Below are 12107 nucleotides of genomic sequence, written 5' to 3'. Positions count from 1 at the left end.
AGTCCCAGGACCTGAAGATCATGACCTGAGCAGAAGGCAGACACTTATCCATTTGAGCCCTAGGTGCCCCTCAAATAAATCTTTTAAAAAATCAAAACAAACAAACAAAAATAGATCAGATTCTTCTGTGGAGAGAGAAGTGTGTGTGATTTTTTTTATTTTTTATTGTCTTAATAAAGTCTTTATTTAAAATAGCATAAAAAGCACTATATAGCTACCTCTAACTTACTCAATTTGAAATAAATTAATCATCTGCCAGTTCGCAGAAAACCTATAGCTCTTCTTCTTGTCACTTATATATGCAAAACTGATTTGTTAGCTACAATGTACAAATACACTCATTGTTGATATATCTCCCTGATTTATTGCTTATTTATCAGTATATAGTATTTCCTTTTTTGGAGATTTTCATAAGAGCTATTTTGTCCTGATATTGTAATTGATACTTTTCTATCCTGAAGGATGTTGATTTATGCAAATTTTTATCTTCACAATAATAAATCCATCATTATTTTAAAGAATCATATAAGTGTATGTAATATCTTTTTAAGTTGCCATTATCTTCTTCGTTGTCAAATTCCTTGTGTAGTATTTCAGATTCTTTCATAATTCTCAGTGATATCAATTTTTTAAAACATTGTCTCATTGTTTTACACTTTTTCCTTGATTCAAGTTTTTGTCCTCTCATAAATAATGTATTTAAAAATTATCATACTTTACAAATGTATATAAAGAATGTCACTAAATTTGCTTAAAATGCCCTCTCTCTTAATTATTCTGAATTATTGAAAATGTCATTTTCACCCAAGTGGGACTAAGAGTAGTTAAATGTTGACAAAATATTTGCATATTAGCACAAACAGAGAGAGAAGGTGGATAGATTTGTAAAAGCTGTATTTTTCTTCCTCAAAAATTCTTTTTAAAATTACTAATTTGGGGATTGGAGGCAAGATGGCAGAGGAGTAGCAGACTGAAATGACATCAGGTCACAGGAGTTCAGCTAGATAGTTATCAAACCATTCTGAACACCTACAAACTCAACAGGAGATCAAAGAGAAGAAGAGCAGCAATTCTAGGAACAGAAAATTGACCATTTTTGCAAGGTAGGACATGCAGAGAAGTGAATCCAGAGTAACAGGAAGATAGGCCACAGGGGGAAGGACCAGCTCCTGGCAAGCAGTGGAGCAGTGGAACATAAAGTCAGAACTTTTAGAAGTCTGCTCCACTGAGGGACATTGCTCCGAGGCTAAGCAGGGGGTAAAGTCTCGTAGGGACAGCATGGTCTCAGGTCCCTCAGGGTAAAGAAGGATCGGGGGTGTCTGAGTGTAGCAGAGCTCACAGGTAATAGAATGGGGAAGCCAGCTACAGAGACAGAGACAAGGAGTGATCTCTCAGCTCAGGGTTACCTTAAACTGTGATCTTCAGCACAGCTGGGCAACTGCTCTTTGAGCAGGGACCCCACAAGTGGCAGATCTGGGGAGGCCTCCCTGGAAGAAAGGCAGTGATCTGCTGGGTTTGTAAACTCCAGGCGGGGCTGGGTGCCAGAGACAGAGACACTGGGTCACAGGCCGGGGGAGCTTGGCATGCAGCCAAAGGCCAGGGAGACGGGAGTGATTGAGTGCTTTTCTCCAAGGGCTCACTGAGGAGTGGGGCCACAAGCTCTAGACCAGAGATTGGGAGGCCGCCATTTTCATTCCCATCCTCCAAAGCTCTACGGAAAGCATACAGGGAACAAAAGCTCGAAGAGCAAACATGAGCGATTACTTAGCATGGCCCCTGGCAAGGGCGGTACAATTCCACCTTGGGCAAAGACATTTGAGAAACACAGGCAACAGGCCCCTCCCCCAGAACAGCTGCAAGAACATCCAGCCAAGACCAAGCTCCTGGATCAAGGAAAAAGTGGAACTCCAGAGCTAGGGGAAAGCAATGCTTGGAATTTCTGGCTTTTCCCCCCATGATCCTCTAGTCTTGCAAAGTTTAATGAAATTTTTAAAATATTTTTTCTTATCAAATTTTTAAAGTTTTCCTCTTTTAACGTTTTTAAACTACTTTATCTTAACAATACTTTCTTTTAAAAAATCTTTTTAAACCTTCATTATTATAGTCATATTTTATCCTTCATTGTATTTAGCCTTATTTTTTGTATACACATAGGATTTTTTTTTTCTAAAAATTTTGGGATATAATTTCTTCTAATAGAACAAAATATACCCTAAGTCTAGCACAGGGATTTGTTCTAGTCTCCAGCCTGAGCACATTCTCTCCTCTTTTTTTTGTTTTCTTTTCTTTCTTTTTCCAACCAACTTATCAAATCCTTTTTTAGAATTTTTTTTAAATTTTCATCTTTACAGTCATATTCCATCACTTTATCATGTTTACCCTTATTTATTAATATATATATTTTTCTTTCTTTAAAATATTGAGAGGTAGTTTCTTCTAAGAGACCAAAATACACCCAAAATCAAGTGGGTGGCTCTGTTCTATTCACCAGTCTAATATAAATATATATAAATTTATTTATTTATTTTTACACTCCTTCTTCTCACCCCCCCAGTGTGGAGTCTTCTGATTTGGTTAGCGTAAATTTTTCTGGGGTCTTTGTCACCCTTTTAGTATTTGGTTCTCTCATTCATATATTCTTATCTGGATAAAATGACAAGGTGGAAAACTCACCACAAAAAAAAGAACAAGAGGCAGTACCAAAGGCTAGGGACCTAATCAATACGGACATTGGTAATATGTCAGATCTAGAGTTCAGAATGATGATTCTCAAGGGGCTAGCTGGGCTCAAAAGAGGCATAGAAGATATTAGAGAAACCTGTCTGGAGAAGTAAAAGCCCTTTCTAGAGAAATAAAAGAACTAAAATCTAACCAAGTTGAGATAAAAAAAATGGTATTAATGAGGTGCAATCAAGAATGGAGGCCCTTACTGCTAGGATAAATGAGGCAGAAGAGAGTATTAGTGATATAGAAGAACAAATGATAGAGAATAAAGAAGTTGAGTAAAAGAGAGACAACTACTGGATTATGAGAAAAGAATTCAAGAGATAAGTGATACCATAAGACGAAATATTAGAATAATTGGGATTCCAGAAGAAGAAGTAAGAGAGAGGGGGGCAGACGGAATATTGGAGCAAATTATTGTAGAGAATTTCCCCAATATGGCAAAGGGAACAAGCATCAAAATCCAGGAGGCACAGAGAGCCCCCCTCAAAATCAATAAAAATAGGTCCACACCCCATCATCTAATTGTAAAACTTACAAGTCTTAGTGACAAAGAGAAAATCCTGAAAGCAGCCCAGGACAAGAAGTCTGTAACATACAATGATAAAAATATTAGATTGGTAGCAGACTTATCCACAGACACCTGGCAGGCCAGAAAGAACTGGCATGATATATTCAGAGCACTAAATGAGAAAAACATGAAATCAAGAATACTATATCCAGGGGCACCTGGGTGGCTCAGTGGGTTAAAGCCTCCTCCTTCAGCTCTGGTCATGATCTCAGGGTCCTGGGATTGAGCTCCACATTGGGTTCTCTGCTCAGTAGGGGGCCTGCTTCTCTCTCTCTCTCTCACTCTCTCTCTCTCTCTCTCTCTGCCTGCCTCTCTGCCTACTTGTGTTCTCTGTGTGTCAAATAAATAAATAAAATCTTAAAAAAAGAATACTATATCCAGCTAGGCTATCACTGAAAATAGAAGGAGAGATAAAGAGCTTCCAGGACAAACAAAAAACAAAAGAATTTGTAAACACAAACCATCCCTAAGTAAATATTGAAAGGGGTCCTCTAAGCAAAGAGAGAGCCTAAAAGTAGTAGACCAGAAAGGAACAGAGACATTATACAGTAACAGTCAACTTACAGGCAATACAATGGCACTAAATTCATATCTGTCAATAGTTACCCTGATTGTAAATGGGCTAAATGTCCCAATCTAAAGACACGGGGTGTCAGAATGGATTAAAAAAAAAACCAAACAAACAAAAACAAAAAACCAGACGCTGAGCTAATAGCTGTGCCCGGAATTGTGTCTCAACCTCAGCTGCACCTGCTGCCTGCCACTGCCTCTGGACCAAGGACCCCTCAAAGTGAACGAGCTTCGGGCCTTTGTGAAAATGTGTAAGCAGGATCTGAGCATTCTGCACACCGAGGAAATGCATTTCCTGTGGGAGTGGGTGGAGAGCATTGGGGGTAAAATACCACCTGCCACTCATAAAACTAAATCAGAAGACTATCATGGAAGAAAAACCAGATAGTAAGAAGGCAAAGGAAAACATAAAGACAGATGAACCATTAAGTGAGGAAAGTGATCTAGAAATTGACAATGAAGGTGTGATTGAACCAAATACTGATGCCTCTCAAGAAATGGGAGATGAAAATGTAGAGTTAACCAAGGAAATGAGGAATCAGGCAAATGATAAAAGAGTGGCTGCCATTGCTGCCCTAAATGATGGTGAACTACAGAAAGCCGTTGACTTGTTCACAGATGCCCTCAAACTACATCCTCACTTGGTCATTCTGTATGACAAGAGAGCCAGTGTCTTCATCAAATTACAGAAGCCAAATGCTGCCATTCGAGACTGTGACAGAGCTATTGAAAGAAATCCTGATTCAGCTCAGCCTTATAAGTGGTGTGGGAAAGCACATAGACTTCTGGGCCATTGGGAAGAAGCAGCACATGATCTTGCCCTTGCTTATAATCTGGATTATGATGAAGATGTTAGTGCAATGCTGAAAGAAGTTCAACCGAGGGCCCAGAGAATTACTCAACATTGGAGAAGGTATGAGTGAAAACGTGAAGAGCAAGAGATCAAAGAAAGAATAGAAAGGGTTAAGAAAGCTTGGGAAGAACATGAGAGAGCCCAGAGGGAGGAAGAACCCAGACAACAATCAGGAGCTCAGTATGGTTCTTTCCCAGGTGGCTTTCCTGGGGGAATGCCTGGTTATTTTCCCAGAGGAATGCCTGGAATGGCGGGGGTGGGAGTGTACCTGGAATGGCAGGAATGCCTGGACTCAATGAAATTCTTAGTGATCCAGAAGTTCTTGCAGCCATGCAGGATCCAGAAGTTATGGTGGCCCAGAACCCAACGAATATGTCAAAATATCAGAGCAACCCAAAGGTTATGCATCTCATCAGTAAATTGTCAGCCAAATTTGGAGGTCAAGCATAATGCCCTTCTGACAAATAAAGTCCTAGCTGAAGGAAAAGCAACTTCAATCATGTAATGGATGTCACAATAATACAAACCAGTGTACCTCTGACCTTCTCATGAAGAAAGCTGGGGTGCTGTGAAGAAAATCCCTACCCTTCTGTTCCCCATGCAACTGAAACATTCTATAATGGTTTGCCATTAGGATATTCATTCAAATAATGTTTTCCTACTAGGAACTACAAACTTTAAACACTTTTTAAACCTTAAAAATATTTAAAAACATTAAAAGGGTGTGTTAGTCCCTACATTTTTCTTAAAAAAAAAAAAAAAAAAAAAAAAAAACTTTCGGGGCGCCTGGGTGGCTCAGTGGGTTAAGACTCAGGTCATGATCTCAGGGTTCTGGGATCAAGCCCCACATCAGGCTCTCTGCTCAGCAGGGAGCCTGCATCCTCCTCTCTCTCTGCCTGCCTCTCTGCCTACTTGTGATCTGTCTGTCAAATAAATAAATAAAATCTTTAAAAAAAAAAAAAACTTTCAATATGCTGTCCAAAAGAAACTCATTTTAGAGCCAAAAACATCTCCAGATTTAAAGTGAGGGGGTGGAAAACAATTTACCATGCCAATGGACATTAAAAGAAAGCTGGGGTGGCAATCTTTATATCAGATCAATTAGATTTTAAGCCAAAGACTATCATAAGAGGTGAGTAAGGACCACTATATCATATTCTAAGGGTCTGTACAACAAGAAGAACTAAAAATTTTAAATATCTATGTCCCTAACATGGGAGCAGCCAACTAAATAAACCAATTAATAACAAAATTAAAGAAACACATTGGCAATAATACAATAATAGTAGGGGACTTTAACACCCCCTTCATTGAAATGGACAGATCATCCAAGCAAAAGATCAATAAGGAAATAAAGTCTGTAAATGACACACTGGACCAGATGGAAATCACAGATATATTCAGAACATTCCATTACAAAGCAACAGGATACACATTCTTCTCTAGTGTACATGGAACATTCTCCAGAATAAATTACATCCTGGGGCACAAATCAGGTCCCAACCAGTATCAAAAGATTGGGATCATTCCCTGCATATTTTCAGATCACAATGCTCTGAAGCTAGAACTCAATCACAAGAGGAAAGTTGGAAAGAACCCAAATACATAAAAGCTAAAGAGTATCTTACTAAGGAATGAATGGGTCAACCAGGAAATTAAAGATGAATAGAAAAAAACTCATGGAAACAAATGATAATGAAAACACAACTGATCAAAATATGTTGGACACAGCAAAGGTCGTCCTGAGAGGAAGTATATAGTGAAACAAACCTTTCTCAAGAAACAAGAAAGGTATCAAGTACACAACCTAACCCTGCACCTAAAGGAAATTGAGAGAGAACAGCCAAGAAAGCCTAAATCCAGGAGAAGAGAAATAATAAAGATCAGAGCAAAAATCAATGAAATAGAAACCAAAAGAACAGTAGAACAAGTCAATAAAACTAGGAGCTGGCTGTTTGAAAGAATTAATAAGATTGATAAGCCCCTAGCCAGACTTATCAAAAAGAAAAGAGAAAGGACCCAAATACATAAAATCATGAATGAAAGAGGAGAGATCACAACTAACACCTAAGAAATACAATTATATGAACATATAATGAGCAACTATATGCCAGCAAATTTGACAATTTAGAAGAAATGGATGCATTCCTGGAGACATATAAACTATCAAACTGAACCAGGAAGAAATAGAAAGCCTGAACAGACCCATAACCAGTAAGGAGATTGAAGCAGCCTGGGTGGCTCAGTGGGTTAAGCCGCTGCCTTCGGCTCAGGCACCAGGCTCTCTGCTCAGCAGGGAGCCTGCTTCCTCCTCTCTCTCTGCCTGCCTCTCTGCCTACTTGTGATCTCTCTCTGTCAAATAAATAAATAAAATCTTAAAAAAAAAAAATCTCCGAAAAAAAAAAAAGAGCCCAGGACCAGATGGCTTCCCAGGGGAATTCTACCAAACATTTAAAGAAGAATTAATACCTATTCTCCTGAAACTGTTCCAAAAAATAGAAATGGAAGGAAAACTTCCAAACTCGTTTCATGAGGCTAGCATTATCTAGATTCCAAAACCAGAGAAAGACCCCATCAATAAGGAGAATTACAGACCAATTTCCTTGATGAACACAGATGCAAAAATTCTCACCAACATACCAGCCAATAGGTTCCAACAGTACATTAAAAGGATTACTTGCCACAACCAGTGGGATTTATTCCAGAGCTGCAAGTTTGGTTCATCACCTGCCAATCAGTCAATGTGATACAATACATTAATAAAAGAAAGAACAAGAACCATATGATACTCTCAATAGGTGCTGAAAAAGCATTTGACAAAATACAGCATCCTTTCTTGATTAAAACTCTTCAGAGTGTAGGGATAGAGGGCACATACCTCAATATCATCAAAGCCATCTATGAAAAACCCACAACAAATATCATTCTCAATGGGGGAAAACTGAGAGCTTTTCCACTAAGGTCAGGAACATGGCAGGGATGTCCACTATCACCACTGCTATTCAACATAGTACTAGCCTCAGCAATCAGACAGCAAAAAGAAATTAAAGACATATGAATCAGCAAAGTAGAAGTCAAACTATCATTCTTTGCATATGATATGATACGTTACATGGAAAACCCAAAAGACTCCACTCCAAAATTGCTAGAACTCATACAGGAATTCAGTAAAGTGTCAGGATATAAAATCATTGCAGAGAAATCAGTTGCATTTTATACACCACCACCAAGACAGAACATAGAGAAATTAAGGAGTCGATCCCATTTATAACTGCACCCAAAACCATAAGATACTTAGGAATAAATCTAACCAAAGAGGCAAAGAATCTGTACTTGGAAAACTATAAAGTATTCATGAATGAAATTGAGGAAGACACAAAGAAATGGAAAAATGTTCCATGCACATGGATTGGAAGAACAAATTTTGTGAAAATGTCTATGCTACTAAAGCAATCTACACATTTAATGCAATCCCTGTCAAAATACCATCAATGTTTTTTTTTCAAAGAATTGGAACAAACAGTCCTAAAATTTGTATGGAACCAGAAAAGACCCTTAATAGCCAGAGGAATGTTGAAAAAGAAAGCCAAAGTTTGTGGCATCACAATTCCAGACATCAAGCTCTATTACAAAGCTGTCATCATCAAGATTATGGTACTGGCATAAAAAAAGACACATAGATCAATGAAACAGAATAGAGAGCCTAGAAATAGACCCTCACCTCTATGGTCAACTAATCTTCGACAAAGCAGAAAGGAATATTCAATGGGAAAAAAGACAGTCTCTTCAACAAATGGTGTTGGGAAAACTGGACAGCCACATGCAAAAGAATGAAACTGGACCATTTCCTTACACTACACACAAAAATAGACTCAAAGTGGATGAAAGACCTCAATGTGAGACAGGAGTCCATCAAAATCCTTGAGGAGAACGCAGGCTGCAACCTCTTCAACCTTAGCTGCAGTAACTTCTTCCTAGAAACATCACCAAAGGCAAGGAAAGCAAGAGCAAAAATGAACTATTGGGACTTCATCAAGATCAAAATCTTTTGCATAGCAAAGGAAACAGTCAACAAAACCAAAAGACAATTGATAGAATGGGAGAAAATATTTTCAAAGGGCATATTGGATAAAGGGCTAGTATCCAAAATCTATAAAGAACTTACCAAACTCAACACCCAAAAAACAAATAATCTAATCAAGAAATGGGCAGAAGCCATGAACAGACATTTCTGCAAAGAAGACATCTAGATGGCCAACAGACACATGAAAAATTGCTCCACATCACTCAGCATCAGGAAAATACAAATTAAAGCCACAATAAGATACCACCTCACACCAGTCAGAATGGCTAAAATTAACAGGTCAGGAATCAACAGATCTTGGAGAAAATGCAGAGAAAGGGGAACCCTCCTACCCTGTTGGTGGGAATGCAAGCTGATGCAGCCCACTCTGGAGAACAGCATGGAGGTCCCTCAAAAAGTTGAAAATAGAGCTACCCGACGACCCAGCAATTGCACTACTGGGTATTTACACTGAAGATACAAATGTAGTCATTCCAAGGGGCACATGAACCGGAATGTTTATAGCAGCAATGTCCACAATAGCCAAACTATGGAAAGAACCTAGATGTCCATCAACAGATGAATGGATAAAGAAGATGTGATATATATATATATATATATATATATATATATATATATATATACAATAGAATACTATGCAACCATCAGAAGAAATGAAATCTTGCCATTTGCGACTACATGAATGGAACTAGAGGGTGTTATGCTGAGTGAAGTAATTCAATCAGAGAAAGACAATTATCATATGATCTCCCTGATATGAGGAATTTGAGAGGCAGAGTAGGGGGTGGATAGTGGGTAGGAAGGGAAAAAATGAAACAAGATGGGATCGGGAGGGAGACAAACTGTAAGAGACTCAATCTCACAAAACAAACTGAGTGTTGCTTGGGTGGGGGTATGGAGAAGGTGGTTGGGTTATGGACATTAGGGAGGGTATGTGCTATGGTGAGTGATGTGAAGTGTGTAAACCTGGCAATTCACAGACCTGTACCCCTGGGGCGAATAATACATTATATGTAAATAAAAATAAATAATTAAGATTACAAATTTGTAATTGAACAATCTTAGCTTTGCCAGTCTTTACAGCTCACCAAGAAATTCCAATCCACATCCTTGAGCAAATAGATATTAGCATGTTTCATTTTTTTTTTTTCACCCTGGTTACCATGATTTAACTAAAGCACTAACCTTACTGAGTTTTTCTTAACATAAAAATCTGGCGCTTTATTAACCTCCACATATAAATGCGTTTTACTTTCTCAGCTTTAGTGAAGAGATGGTTTATGTAACAGTAATCTCTGTGTTTAAGAATAAATAAATCAGAAAAAAAAAACTTCTCTAATATTTCCAGTAAAACTGGTATTTTGGGAAGATGTGCTCTTTTTATTTAGCATAACATCATATAGACACTCAGCATGCTTGTATCTATGGGGATATATGCAAAATAGTTTAAAATGATGGGAAACACAGGATGAAATATAAAGTACTCAAGTTGTCATGTAAAACACATCATAGTGTGACTGCCACCTACTAAGCCAACTTTGCCTCTATAGCTGCCTCACCTGCATCCTATCCTATAGACATATTGAACTATTTATTATTTGTTGACTCGTCATTTAGACCTCTGTCCGTTTGCACATACAACTCCTTTTGCCTTAAACGCCCTTACTCATCATCCATCAGGTAAAACCTTATTCACCTTTCAAGTTTCAGCTCAAAGTATTCTTCTTTGTGAAAATGTCCTTCATTCATTATCCCAAGTAGAAATAAGAATTTATTTTCTACTCCTATTTTTCTTTATGCTAAGTTCACATTATGCCAATTACCTTTCTTGTGTTTTCTCTCTTTTTTTTTTTTACCTTCCTTGTGTTTTAATACTCATTATTTTTAATAAAATATATTTTTCACAATTATCACCCAGCAGTTGCCTTCTAGCATAGTACATATTATTAATGTATAAGTATTTTCTGACCAAGGTATTTTGGGGCCCAGTCATTTAAAAGACAGAGGAAAATACCTTCTCAACACTACTTTTCTTAGGTTATATTTATTTTTTCCTTAGAGAGACCAGGACTGGGCTTACAGAACTTTATACAAAACGGATGTGAAAATTCCCATCCACATCTTGCAAGACCACCTGAAGTCCCACAGCCTCTGCCACTGTTCCTCCTCACTGACCTCTATCTTCTCTGAACTGTGAACACAGGAACCTCTAAAAGAGGCTTCAAAAGCCCAATTTCCCATTGAGAAAAACCTGACAGTCGTGGAGTGAGAGAATATATCCCTCAAACGTTGCATCTTTACTTAGTATTAAAACAAAACTCTCTTTTGTTGGTTGGGGGAAAATAGGGATAGATAGCTATTTCAAATGTTACATAAATCCAATAATAGTTTTGCTCATCTGTCACTTGGTTTGTCTTTTGTATTCTGTTGAAAGACATCAGAAGATGAACTGCACCCTCAAGGGTAGTGTGCAAAAAGGACAGGCATTTAAACCTGGGGCAGGGTAACCAGACATACTAAAAAATATATACATGTTAAAGGTTGTGTATATCTGAATGTAGGTAGGTGTAATTTTTTTTCCAGTTTTCATGTCCTTTGGTGGCATTGTTTTTAGAACAAAATAGACATAAATTTGAAGGGTGATTCTACCATATATTTGCCTCTTAAACATGAAGAACTTAGGGATGGCCTCCTTAAGTCTCATTTTTCTCAACTCCACCTTCCTTTCTCATCTCTAAGGTTACCTAGAAGGGTGCACACATACACACACACACACACACAATTTCTTCCTTGTGAACACAGTAGTCCAGATGTTCACTGACTTAAACATGCATACAGTAAGCTAAGAGAAATAATTCGGCACTCTCAAAAGAAATTTAGCACGTGACTGATTTATACTGTGGACTGCAATGGGGAATGAGGCTAGAACCAATCATCTTCCCACCCCAAACGGCCTCTAAGTTATAAGAGGAGAGTACTAAAAGCACACTGGATAACACCGAGCTAGTTCAATGCCCTATATTTCAATTGAGAAAACAGCCTCAGATAAGTGGAATGTGTTGCCCAAAGTCACAGCAAGCCAGAACTCCTCCTGAGACTTCAGACTTCTATCACAATGCCCTTTCCAGAGGTTAAATCTGATTGCATGAGACTCTCCTGATGGGCTAGACAACTCCCATTTGTCCTCTGGATCCACTCTATACTCTTCTACATGCTGTGTTTTCCTGGGTAGAGGAGGGCTGATCTTATGGACTGCTTCCTCAGCTTCTGGCTTCTAGTTGGTTTTGGTCAACAAAGAGGACCAG

The 12107-nt window shown here is 38.3% G+C and overlaps 1 pseudogene; it reads left to right on the top strand.

Moving 5' to 3' along the window:
• The window catches only part of LOC131808396 (hsc70-interacting protein-like), a 79836-nt pseudogene extending 74377 nt beyond the window's left edge, over positions 1-5459 (top strand).
• The last annotated feature ends 6648 nt before the right edge of the window (positions 5460-12107 follow it).

Source organism: Mustela lutreola, chromosome 9, assembly GCF_030435805.1.
Source record: "Mustela lutreola isolate mMusLut2 chromosome 9, mMusLut2.pri, whole genome shotgun sequence".
NCBI classification, from domain to species: domain Eukaryota; kingdom Metazoa; phylum Chordata; class Mammalia; order Carnivora; family Mustelidae; genus Mustela; species Mustela lutreola.
The sequence above is the reverse complement of the archived record's forward strand: the minus strand, read 5'-3'. Positions and strand labels throughout refer to the sequence as shown.